Source organism: Galeopterus variegatus, unplaced genomic scaffold (assembly GCF_000696425.1).
Source record: "Galeopterus variegatus unplaced genomic scaffold, G_variegatus-3.0.2 Scaffold7119, whole genome shotgun sequence".
Classification (NCBI taxonomy): domain Eukaryota; kingdom Metazoa; phylum Chordata; class Mammalia; order Dermoptera; family Cynocephalidae; genus Galeopterus; species Galeopterus variegatus.
This window is the reverse complement of record NW_007733230.1, coordinates 73,564-84,207: the sequence shown is the minus strand read 5'-3', so window position 1 is coordinate 84,207 and position 10,644 is coordinate 73,564. Positions and strand designations below refer to the sequence as shown.

The window sequence follows — 10,644 nt, the reverse complement described above, 5'->3', positions numbered from 1 at the left end:
ACAGAGGGAGCTGCCCTCAGAAAAGCAGACTCCCCCTCCCCCCGGGGCAGCTTCCACACACAGGATAGTGCAGGGGGAGAAAGAACATATATATGGGGATTGTCCAGCTTGAAGAGGATGTTGAGAAAACTTGTTGTTGGCTTAGAGTAAAGAGATTTCACAATCATATTGGAAGGGAGCTTTGAGGTCATCCAATCTAGTCTTCTGCCCAGTGCAGAAATTCTCCCTGCCACAACATGCCTGGTAGTGACCGCCCATTCCCAAAGGTCCCCAACCTGCTCAGCATCAGAATTAATGGGGCTGTTGTTTACAAAGAAATTCCAAGGCCTCACCCTGGGAGAATCTGCCTCAGTGAGTTTGAGGTAGGGCTTGGCAAATGGTGGCCAATCCATTTGAGAAGCTCTTTGTTGTAAAGATCATAATATACAGAAGATTGGTGAGTGGATGTTTTCTTCACTGCTACATCTCTGGCAGTTGGCACAGAGCCTGGTAAAGAGTAGGGACTCTGTAAATACCTGATGGATGAGGGCTGAATCCTGCAGCCTCTTTAGGAACCGTTCCAATGATCAGAACCTTCTCCCTAGAAAGGCAGCTTGTTCCTGTTCTGGGGAACTCTAATGGCTACTTACAGTCTTGCTTATAATAAGCAAAGCTTATTATTTGATCTTCACTCATTCAGCTTTATTCTACCTTCTACAGTGACGCAGATCCTTATTCCTCTTAGAAAGAATCAGCCCTCAGCCATAAAGGTCAGTAACGATAGAGTATTTTTCACCAAGTGAAATCAGGTTTGCACAATGAGTAAACTGGGGTGGGAGTGTTTCATTAAGTAACTGAAACCCAGGGAACCAACGTGAATGACAGTTGGAGTAGACAGTTTTCATTTGAAGGACATGCAGTATAAACCTGGGGTGCATAAACCTAGTGAAGAGCCACGGTGAAGGTCCATGAAATAGATACAATGACCATTTTACAAATGAGGAAAATGAAGAACTAGAGTTTACTCACGATTACCTACAGGTATAGAAAAGCTGGTATTTGAACTAGGTGAGAATTATATTAAAGTTCAAAGAAAGAAGCAGCACCCAAGGTTGAGATGCATAGAAGAAACTCCGAGCTTAAAGTTGGAGTTGAGGTCCTACCTCTTCCATTGACTGTCATTGTAAACACCTCACTACCTTTCTCGGGCTTCACTGTCACAGTAGGTGGTTCCAGAGTAATTCATAAGATCTTCGCAGTTCATCTCAAGGTCTGTGATCACAGAGTGCATTGAACTGGAGCTGAATTGCAGAAGTAGGAGCCGTGAAACATGCAAGTTCAGAAACAGTCCTTTTCAACCTATTCAGAGTTGTTTCAATACCCTTTTGTGTGCATCTTCTCAAGAGTTTTATTATTCTACACGGACTAACCAGGGGCACCTGGGGCTGGGTAGCAGTTCTTTTAGAATGTTTAGTAAACAGTAATGTGACACTATATGTTTTCCTTATTATGCACATCCTGCACTCAGACACGCATCAAATGGTTCTTTTAAAAAGCTTTTCTATGTTAAAAATAGCTTATTAGAATCAATATGAGGTTGGAAGGGCATTGTTGGGTTCTCTGCTGATGCTCAGAACAGCCTCTGGTTTTACCATTTTAATATTCACTTAGTGAAATAAGCACAGCTGGTTTGATATGCAGCAGTGCTTAGCAGACTTCTTCTGTGTACCCAGGAACTTTCTTGGGGTGGAAAAGAGGGACCAGCACTGAAAACATCCTACAAATCAGAGTTAGAGTGACCTGTTCCTGGTGTTTACCTNGACCAGCACTGAAAACATCCTACAAATCAGAGTTAGAGTGACCTGTTCCTGGTGTTTACCTGGAGAGGTTAACTAGTACACATCTGCTTCCACTCCATCTAGTTCACCAGTTCCAGATGGGCTAGGATGGTGTTTTGTGGATAAGACTTATTTTTCATTCATTTATCTATTTATTCATTCATCTATGCACACTGTACTGGACCCCAGGAGCATTTTTGCTTTTTTTTTTTTTTTGTCTTTTTTCGTGACGGGCAAGGGGATCTTAACCCTTGGCTTGGTGTCGTCCGCACCACACTCAACCAGTGAGCACACCGGCCAGTCCTATATAGGATCCAAACCCACGGCGGGAGCGTCGCTGCGCTCCCAGCGCCGCACTCTCCCGAGTGCGCCACGGGGCCGGCCCCATTTTTGCTTTTTAATCATCAGATTTGTACTTCCAAAATGCTTTTTTTTTGGCTAGGTAAGCAGAATGGAACGGCAGAGGGCTATGCAGAGGGAAAGGTGATCAGATATAAATCTGCTAAGGTAACCCAGGAGAGAAAGATGATGACGGACACGGTAAAGCAAGGGAAGGCTGGATTTGAGAAATGCTTCACAGGTAAAACCTGTAGGGTTTGGTTTGGGCAAGGAGGTGAGAGAGGTTAACTAGTACACATCTGCTTCCACACCATCTAGTTCACCAGTTCCAGATGGGCTAGGATGGTGTTTTGTGGATAAGACTTATTTTTCATTCATTTATTTATTTATTCATTCATCTATGCACACTGTACTGGACCCCAGGAGCATTTTTGCTTTTTTTTTTTTTGTCTTTTTTCGTGACGGGCAAGGGGATCTTAACCCTTGGCTTGGTGTCGTCCGCACCACACTCAACCAGTGAGCACACCGGCCAGTCCTATATAGGATCCAAACCCACGGCGGGAGCGTCGCTGCGCTCCCAGCGCCGCACTCTCCCGAGTGCGCCACGGGGCCGGCCCCATTTTTGCTTTTTAATCATCAGATTTGTACTTCCAAAATGCTTTTTTTTGGCTAGGTAAGCAGAATGGAATGGCAGAGGGCTATGCAGAGGGAAAGGTGATCAGATATAAATCTGCTAAGGTAACCCAGGAGAGAAAGATGATGATGGACACGGTAAAGCAAGGGAAGGCTGGATTTGAGAAATGCTTCACAGGTAAAACCTGTAGGGTTTGGTTTGGGCAGGAGGTGAGGAATGAGGAGAGGGAGGTGTCAAGGTTGATTTGAAGGTTTCTAACTTCGGTGTGGCTAGGTAAGCAGAATGGAACGGCAGAGGGCTATGCAGAGGGAAAGGTGATCAGATATAAATCTGCTAAGGTAACCCAGGAGAGAAAGATGATGACGGACACGGTAAAGCAAGGGAAGGCTGGATTTGAGAAATGCTTCACAGGTAAAACCTGTAGGGTTTGGTTTGGGCAAGGAGGTGAGGAATGAGGAGAGGGAGGTGTCAAGGTTGATTTGAAGGTTTCTAACTTCGGTGACAAGTTAGATCTTGATGCTACCAACCAGCGGAATAGGCAGGAGGTCACACCATTATTTAAGAGAACAGGATTGTGGATTTGGTTTTGGTCAGCTTGAGTTGACGGTCATTGTGGAACAGCCAAATGAAGATGCTGAACTGATAGATGGATTTAAGAGTAAGAGGCTCTGGAAAGAATCTGAGCTGAGGATGGAGATCGGTGAGTATCTTCCAGTCGGTGATATTTGAAGCCCTTGGAGTAGGTCCCATCATCCGTGAGTAAGATGTAGAGCAAGAAGAAAAGGGGGCCAGGGACTGGAGTCAGGGAGCCCCCTCCTGTGAGGGGGGGACAGCGGAGGAGCCCCACGAAGGAGGCAGGGAAAGAATGTTCAGAGGGAGGAAACCAACCAAGAGGCTTTATCAAAAGCTAAAGGCTTCAAAAAGGTAGAGCGGGGTGGGAGCAACGGACAGCAGGGTGGGATGTGGAAGTGGTAGGGCCAGATTTCGCAGAGTCCGGTCTTGGAGCAGAAAACCTAGACATTCCGAGCAATGACCGTCACAAAAGGGACGAATGGAAGTGCCTTTAGTTGACATCTACCGTGTGAGCCAGGCACTTTGCATATATTGTCTTATTTGTCTGCACATCCATTCTTGCAGTCAAGAAGTAGATTTTATTCTCAACCTTTCCTGAGAAGGAAGGTGAGGCTCAGAGAAATTATCCCTCAGCCAGGCCATACCATACTGGGGCTAGAACCCTGTTTTGCTTGGTTTTAAGATGCATCATCTTTCTGATTTCTCATGCTGCCTTCCTCATACCTGATGGACAAATACTCAGCCTGACCTTTTCACGCCAGATGTGCCACGTGCAAGCATCATCCTTTTCTGCTCCCCGGATCTCTCCTGAACAGCAGGAGCCCTGCCTCGAGCCAGAAGCTGCAGGAGGAGGGAGAGGGGGGGAGTTCCCAGCCTGGAGCCCATCCGTCTGCTGGCTGGTGACACCGGCACCAGGGCCCCAGCAGAATAGCAAGCTTGTTCGCTCTTGTCTGGCTGTTAGTGGTGATGTATGAATAAGCAAAGAAGACAGCTTCATTTTCATAAGTTAACTTGTGCCTAGAGTAAGGAAGACGGAGAACAGTGCACTTAATCATAACCGTAGGGCCGGCGTGAAAAACAATGACAAAGCCTTCTCTGTTAGTCACGGTATTTTGTTATAATAACTCCTATGAAGATGAGACGGGTGGAGCAGAATGCTGAGCAAGTCGGCACTCTGTGGCAACCCGTGTCATCTCCCCAAGGGGAATCCCCTGGGGTTTTACTTCTTAATGGCATGGCAGGCTGAGGATATGTTTGCATAGTCAAGGTGAAGGCTTTAGACTTAGACCTCTGGACACCAGGATTTAGATGCCCCACCTGGCTGATGAACTGGAATTGGCAGAAGTGTAAAAGATGGCCTGTCTCATCCACGCTGTCACCAGGGAGCAGAGGCAGCTTCTCTCTCCTAGATGGGTGTTACTGGACAGCACCCTTATCAGAAAAGCTTCTGGGGAAGCTTGGGAGTGTGAAGGTCTGTGTGGGAGAGAAGGGGCTGCCTGCAGTGCACAAGGGGACGTGATGATGACTCCAGGGGAGACAGCCACCGCCAAGCAGGCGTCACCCACTTTTCCCTGCAGCATCAATTATTCCCTGCTCTCCATTTCTGCGACTTATCAGCGCTTCTGTCATTGCAAGTATCACGCTGTTTCATAACTGTCTATCTGCTTCCTCTTCTAGCTGCCTCTAGGGTAAGAACCATGTTTTATTTCTTTGGTTCCTTAGTATTTTGTGTGGTGTCTGACACAAAGCAATCCCTCAGTCGATATTAAGCTGAACCAAAGTCTCAGCAAAGTAAGGGCCACGTCAGCTGAGGAAGGGAGGAGATGGCTGAGACTGGAGATCCAGGCAGAAGGGGCAGAATGTAGGGCCAGAGAATTCCGGGTGTTAAGAGTAAGAACAAATACGTACTGAACACTTCATATTTTCTAGGCACTCTTAGTGATAATGTTTGAATAAGTAAAGAACACAGCTTCATTCTCACAAATTAACTTGTGCCTAGAGGATAAAAATTGAATTCGGAGGTATATACTATTTATTAACTCTATTTTACAAATAAATGAAGAAGCAGGCACAGAGAGGCTAAGTAACTTCTTCAGGGTCACACAGCTGGTAAGTGAAGGAGCCAAGATTCAAACCTGGATAGTCTGGCTCTGGCATTCCTTTTCTTCACCACTTTACTATCCTTGAAGTAGCACTGGAGACCGCCACTGAAATCGGCTGGTTTAGGAGCTGGATATAGACACCACATGAGTTTATCGTGTGCCAGTGGCCCTTCCAGTCAGCTTATCCCTGACTAAGGCCAGGACAGAGCTTCCGGAGGCCAGTCAATAATTCTCAGACTTCAGTGTGCACCCAAATTACCTCGGGAGTTGGGGTTTTTTTTAATGCAGATTCCTAGATCACACGGCCAGAATTCTTATTCAGACGTGTTGGGGTTTGAGGAAATTAATATATACTGTCCCCTTCCCGCACACCCCATACCCCAGATACTGAACCAATTTAGAGATAAAAGAGTAAGAACAAAATATTACATTATTTTCCTGACAAAGGTGAAATTAGATGCATGTGTAAGTCAAGTATCTACGGTGGATATTCGTAACACCAAAACCCAGAGTTGGAATTGCCCATCTGTCCCTGGAAGTGCTGGGCAACTGCAGCCTCGTCAGGAGGGAGCCTGCCCTAGAAAAAGCACAGGAGAACAGACTGAATGCCGGCTGGCTGTTGGCACGTGGGCTCCTGGAGGAAGGATGAGGAAGAAGCTGAACTACATAAACTCAGCTCCCTCTGAAACTCAGCAGTCCTGTAACTCCACACCCATGGGGAAGAGAGAGGGTTGGCACAAGAAGCTGGGAAGTCCTTCCTTCTAGAAATCAGAGGAGTAGGGGGAGGCAGTCTCCTGCTGATAATGAACTTCTAGGTTGAAGCCCAGGAACCTGTACTTTCAACAAGAACCTCAGGTGTTTCTGCAGCAGATGGTCCTCAGACGGTAGTTAGAGAAACAAAATTCTAGAATGGCCTAATTTTGGTGCGATATGACCTCCAAAGAAAACTGCATGGATGGCCCACTGTCTTTTCAGAAGCTTGCAGGTTAGGTTGGAAAATGACATTTAAAAGCAGCTGTCGCTTATATAGTGTTTAATCTGTTCCAGCGCCCGTTGTAAATACTTAACATAGACAAAGTCATTTAAACATATGAAGTAGCAGCAGCAACTACAGTAGTAAGAGATATCGAGGCAGAGAGAGGTTAAGTAGTTTCCTCAAAGCTGCACAGCTAGAAGGTGGCAGGGCCAGGAATTGGAACCAGGCAGTATGATTCCATAGTGTACACTCTTCACCTCCAGCTATATTGCTGTACATGGCTCCCTGTTCGTGGACATAGACCTTGCAGGAGAGGGACACGCTGAGAAGTTAGCTCAAGGGATTCACAAGCCCACATGCAAAACCCAACACTGTTGAGAGACTAAGCAAAATTGTTTATCCTTACTACTGTTCTAATAATTGATATAGCAGTTAATGATTCCATTTTAAAAAGCAAAATGAATTGTTAGTAGCTTTTTATTTTGTTTTCTCCTCCACCAATGGATATTAAAATTACACCATTCGTGTTGTTAAAGATTGTTTTTTAATTTTAAAGAAGGGTGATATGCTACCATCAAAAGAAATGCAGCTCAGGTGCAAATTAAGAGGAAAGGAATTCAGATATTATTTTGGGGATAATGTGACTTAAGGTTAACCATGCAAATTATTCCTTCTCTGGGGATTGAGACCTTGAGTTCAACACTTAAGTAGAACGGCCGATGTAAAAGATGCTCTTAGGTGCTGCCACCCCATCTTTGGAGTTTTCCATGGAGGGGAGGCAGATGCCCTAGTTCCCAGAGCTGAATGGAAGATGTGTTGATGTTGGTGAATTGGGAAGAGGATGAAATGGTTTGCAGCTTCAGAAATGTGGGGACACTAACACACTAACATTAGTAGGTTTCCCAATTGGGAGATATTTACCCATCAGATGTCATTTATTTACCAGATATTTATTAAGCCCCCACTGCCTGTTAGATACTAAACAGTCCTCACATTTGGATGGATGTAGGAAATGGTTATTTACCAATGAGGTGTGGGTATGCCTGAATATTACTCGCTTTGTCCTTCAAAGCGTGTAAGTCAGCTAATGGCAAAAATACCCATACTGAGTACTAAACAGAGATGTTGTCCATCTAATGTGGGAGTGAAGATAAAGTAATAATTCAGACTTGGGGTTATTCATAAAAATCTTCATGGCAGAGATGGGCCTTGAAGGGATTATGGTGGAACTTGGCAGGGGGCAAGGGCAGTTCCTGCCAAGGGAGAGCTATATGAGCAAGACAGGGGTAAGAACATAAGCAACAAAACTATACATTTTTGTTTGGCAGGCATGAAGTGTGGCTGATAGAGGACTTGTCTGAAGAAGTAGATTGAAGCAAAATGAAATACATGGGGTGCCACACTATAGAATGTGAACTTTTAGCCATTGGAAGATGACCTTACCTGAAACTCAGAAGGCCACCCTAAATTCCATGAAAGAACATTCCCCTTTTGTCAGCTCTGAGTATATGATGCCCCTTATCATGCCAGAAAACACTGTGATACCAACCTGGGGTCCTTAGTAATTATGAGCCATCTCCCCCAAGGACTGCACTTCCCCTTTGCGTCCCACCCTCCCTGTGAGGTTATTAAATAAGTCTCTACCTGGGTCACAGCATCAGGATGCAGCACACAGCTTTTTCACCTTAAGGGCACTGTGCCTTTCTGATCTAATTGTTCTGCTCAAACATCCCAAGCTTGTTGAACATGGAATTGATTGGCTCTTGCACTCCCTGGATTGGTGCTGTGTTTTTCCAAGGGATTCTACAAGTTTTGGATATGATCATACACAATGACAGAGTGGGTGGTAGTATTTTTCCCATGCCTCTAATGTATGTTTTTGTGCTGGGGTGATGATTTAGATAGGAGCTCGATAAATTGATCAAATAAATTGCTCCAAACCTGCACACCATTATTTCAGGGAGTTGTCATCATACCAAGGAGGTTCTATATCATCTAGCGTGCTGGTCTGGGGGAACCGCTGTGTTTTCTTAACGTGCTGTTGGGCTTTCATTTGGTCAGAAAGGTATTTATTTCTCAGATTGGCCACCCATATAGGGAGTTTAGCTCCAGAAAGCAATGATTAGCTGTGGAAGCCAGTGATTATTAGTTGTGTGCCCTTTCACATGTTATTCAGACTCTCTAAGCCTCAGTTTCCCTTTCTATAGAATGTGGATGTATAATTCCTACCCCAGATGTTTGTGGTAAGGGTAAGCAATAATGTATTGGAAAGACAGTGGAAAGAATCTGTGTGTCAGACAAATGTAGACTCATATCCTAGCTTGATCACTAGTTGTATACATCACTGGTCCTATGTGAGCCTCAGTTTCCCAGTCTGTAAAATGGTGTTGATGATAATTCCAAGGGAATATCTTCTCCAAGTGGCATGATGGCATTATCTAAAGAAAGCCCGGTGGATCTCGTGCCCTGCTTAGAAGAGCCAGAGACAGCAGCATCCTAAGAGACTGAGTACGAGCCTGACTCACCTAAGATGCTAAATGTACCAGAGACTGAGGCCAGTGCCAGAGCTCTGGGGACAGAGGAGCAGATGTTCCTCCAGATGACACCAGTCTGTAAAATGGTGTTGATGATAATTCCAAGGGAATATCTTCTCCAAGTGGCATGATGGCATTATCTAAAGAAAGCCCAGTGGATCTCGTGCCCTGCTTAGAAGAACCAGAGACAGCAGCATCCTAAGAGACTTGAGTACGAGCCTGACTCACCTAAGATGCTAAATGTACTAGAGACTGAGGCCAGTGCCAGAGCTCTGGGGACAGAGGAGCAGATGTTCCTCCAGATGACACTCCTGTGTTAACACGATGCTTGTTGACACGAGATAAATATATTTGAGAGGAAGGAGTGAGTGTGAGAGCAAACCGTGCTGGAAGGAGGAGTTCAAAGGGCAGCAGTTCTCTGTGGGCTCACGTCTCGTCAACAAGGGTAATCCCTTCCTCTCTGATGGGAGAAAGCGATCTTAATCAACGCCCAGAAAGCCAGTCAGGTGATATGCTGGGGCAGGGTGAGAACTGGGGTACGTGGAGAGCGGTGTGTCCGTCTGTGAGCTTGCGCTCCGTGGGTTAGGGACTGGGTGAATGCACACTCGAGTGAATGGTTTGGAGTTCTGGCTTTATCACAGAGTAACTGGGTGACCTTGGGCAAGATAACTAACTGCTCTGGGCTTCCATTTCTTCTCTATAAAATGGGGATAATAAAAAAGCCACCCAATTGTGAGAATTAAACATGTTAATGTAAGTGAAGCACTTATGTGGGGCCCTGGCACTTAATAAAAACACCCAGTAAATGAAAGCTATTTTTATGATGATTTGCCATTGTTATATCCTGTGTGGCTTCTCCCTTTAAGACCTTTCTGTTCTCTGTACTCTGCAGGTCAGCAGGTCCTGGGCTTGGTAGAGAACCAGAGTGACTGGTACCTTGGAAACCTGTGGAAAAATCACCGCCCTTGGCCAGCCCTTGGAAGGGGTTACAACACAGGTAAGTCACAGGGTGGCATGGTCAGGGGTTACAAAGGTGAGGTGAGGGCTCAGTGCTCCTTTGTCAGGGAGAGGAGAGAGGCAAAGCCTGGGAGGAGGCCACCTGGGTGATGGAATTTGGCAGGGGGCGGTACATAGGCTGTTGACATTCCAGTTCTTTCTTAGTGCCAAGGCTGCAGGTAAAGTAGTTGTCAGGCCTTGGCAGTCTGCAGCAGTCTCACCAGAAAGCCCCTTTCTCAACCTTCAGACCTAGATCCTATGGGACATCTTTATCAGTATGACCCATGGATTCCTTGGCTCTGTTAATATAGACTACAGGTCACTGTGCAGTAACACACAACCGAGCATTTCAGTTCCTTAACACAACAGAAATTAATTTTTCTCAATAACATCACATGTCTGTTTTAGGCCTACAGGGATCAGTGCTCACTGTAGGTATTCAGGATTCATCTCGATGCATACTTCCATGTACAGGTGGGAAAGTAACAGAAGTCATATTATCTCTTAAAGTTTCCACTCAGAAGTGACACAATTTCTGCTCAGATTTCATTATTTAAAGCATGTCACCTGGCTACACCCTTCAAGGGGTATGGGCAGGTACATCTCGACCAAGTGCCTGGAAGGAGAAAATGCAGAGATATTTGGTAATGGGCACTTCTGAGCAGCACAGTCC

General features: G+C 45.5%; 1 long non-coding RNA gene across 1 annotated transcript in view; it reads left to right on the top strand.

Moving 5' to 3' along the window:
• The first annotated feature begins 9,864 nt into the window (after positions 1 to 9,864).
• Positions 9,865 to 10,644, top strand: part of LOC103607096 — a 46,048-nt gene continuing 45,268 nt past the window's right edge. Inside the window, exon 1 of the long non-coding RNA XR_551938.1 lies at positions 9,865 to 9,972. This is a non-coding gene — a long non-coding RNA (uncharacterized LOC103607096). The remainder of the gene's footprint in view (positions 9,973 to 10,644) is intronic.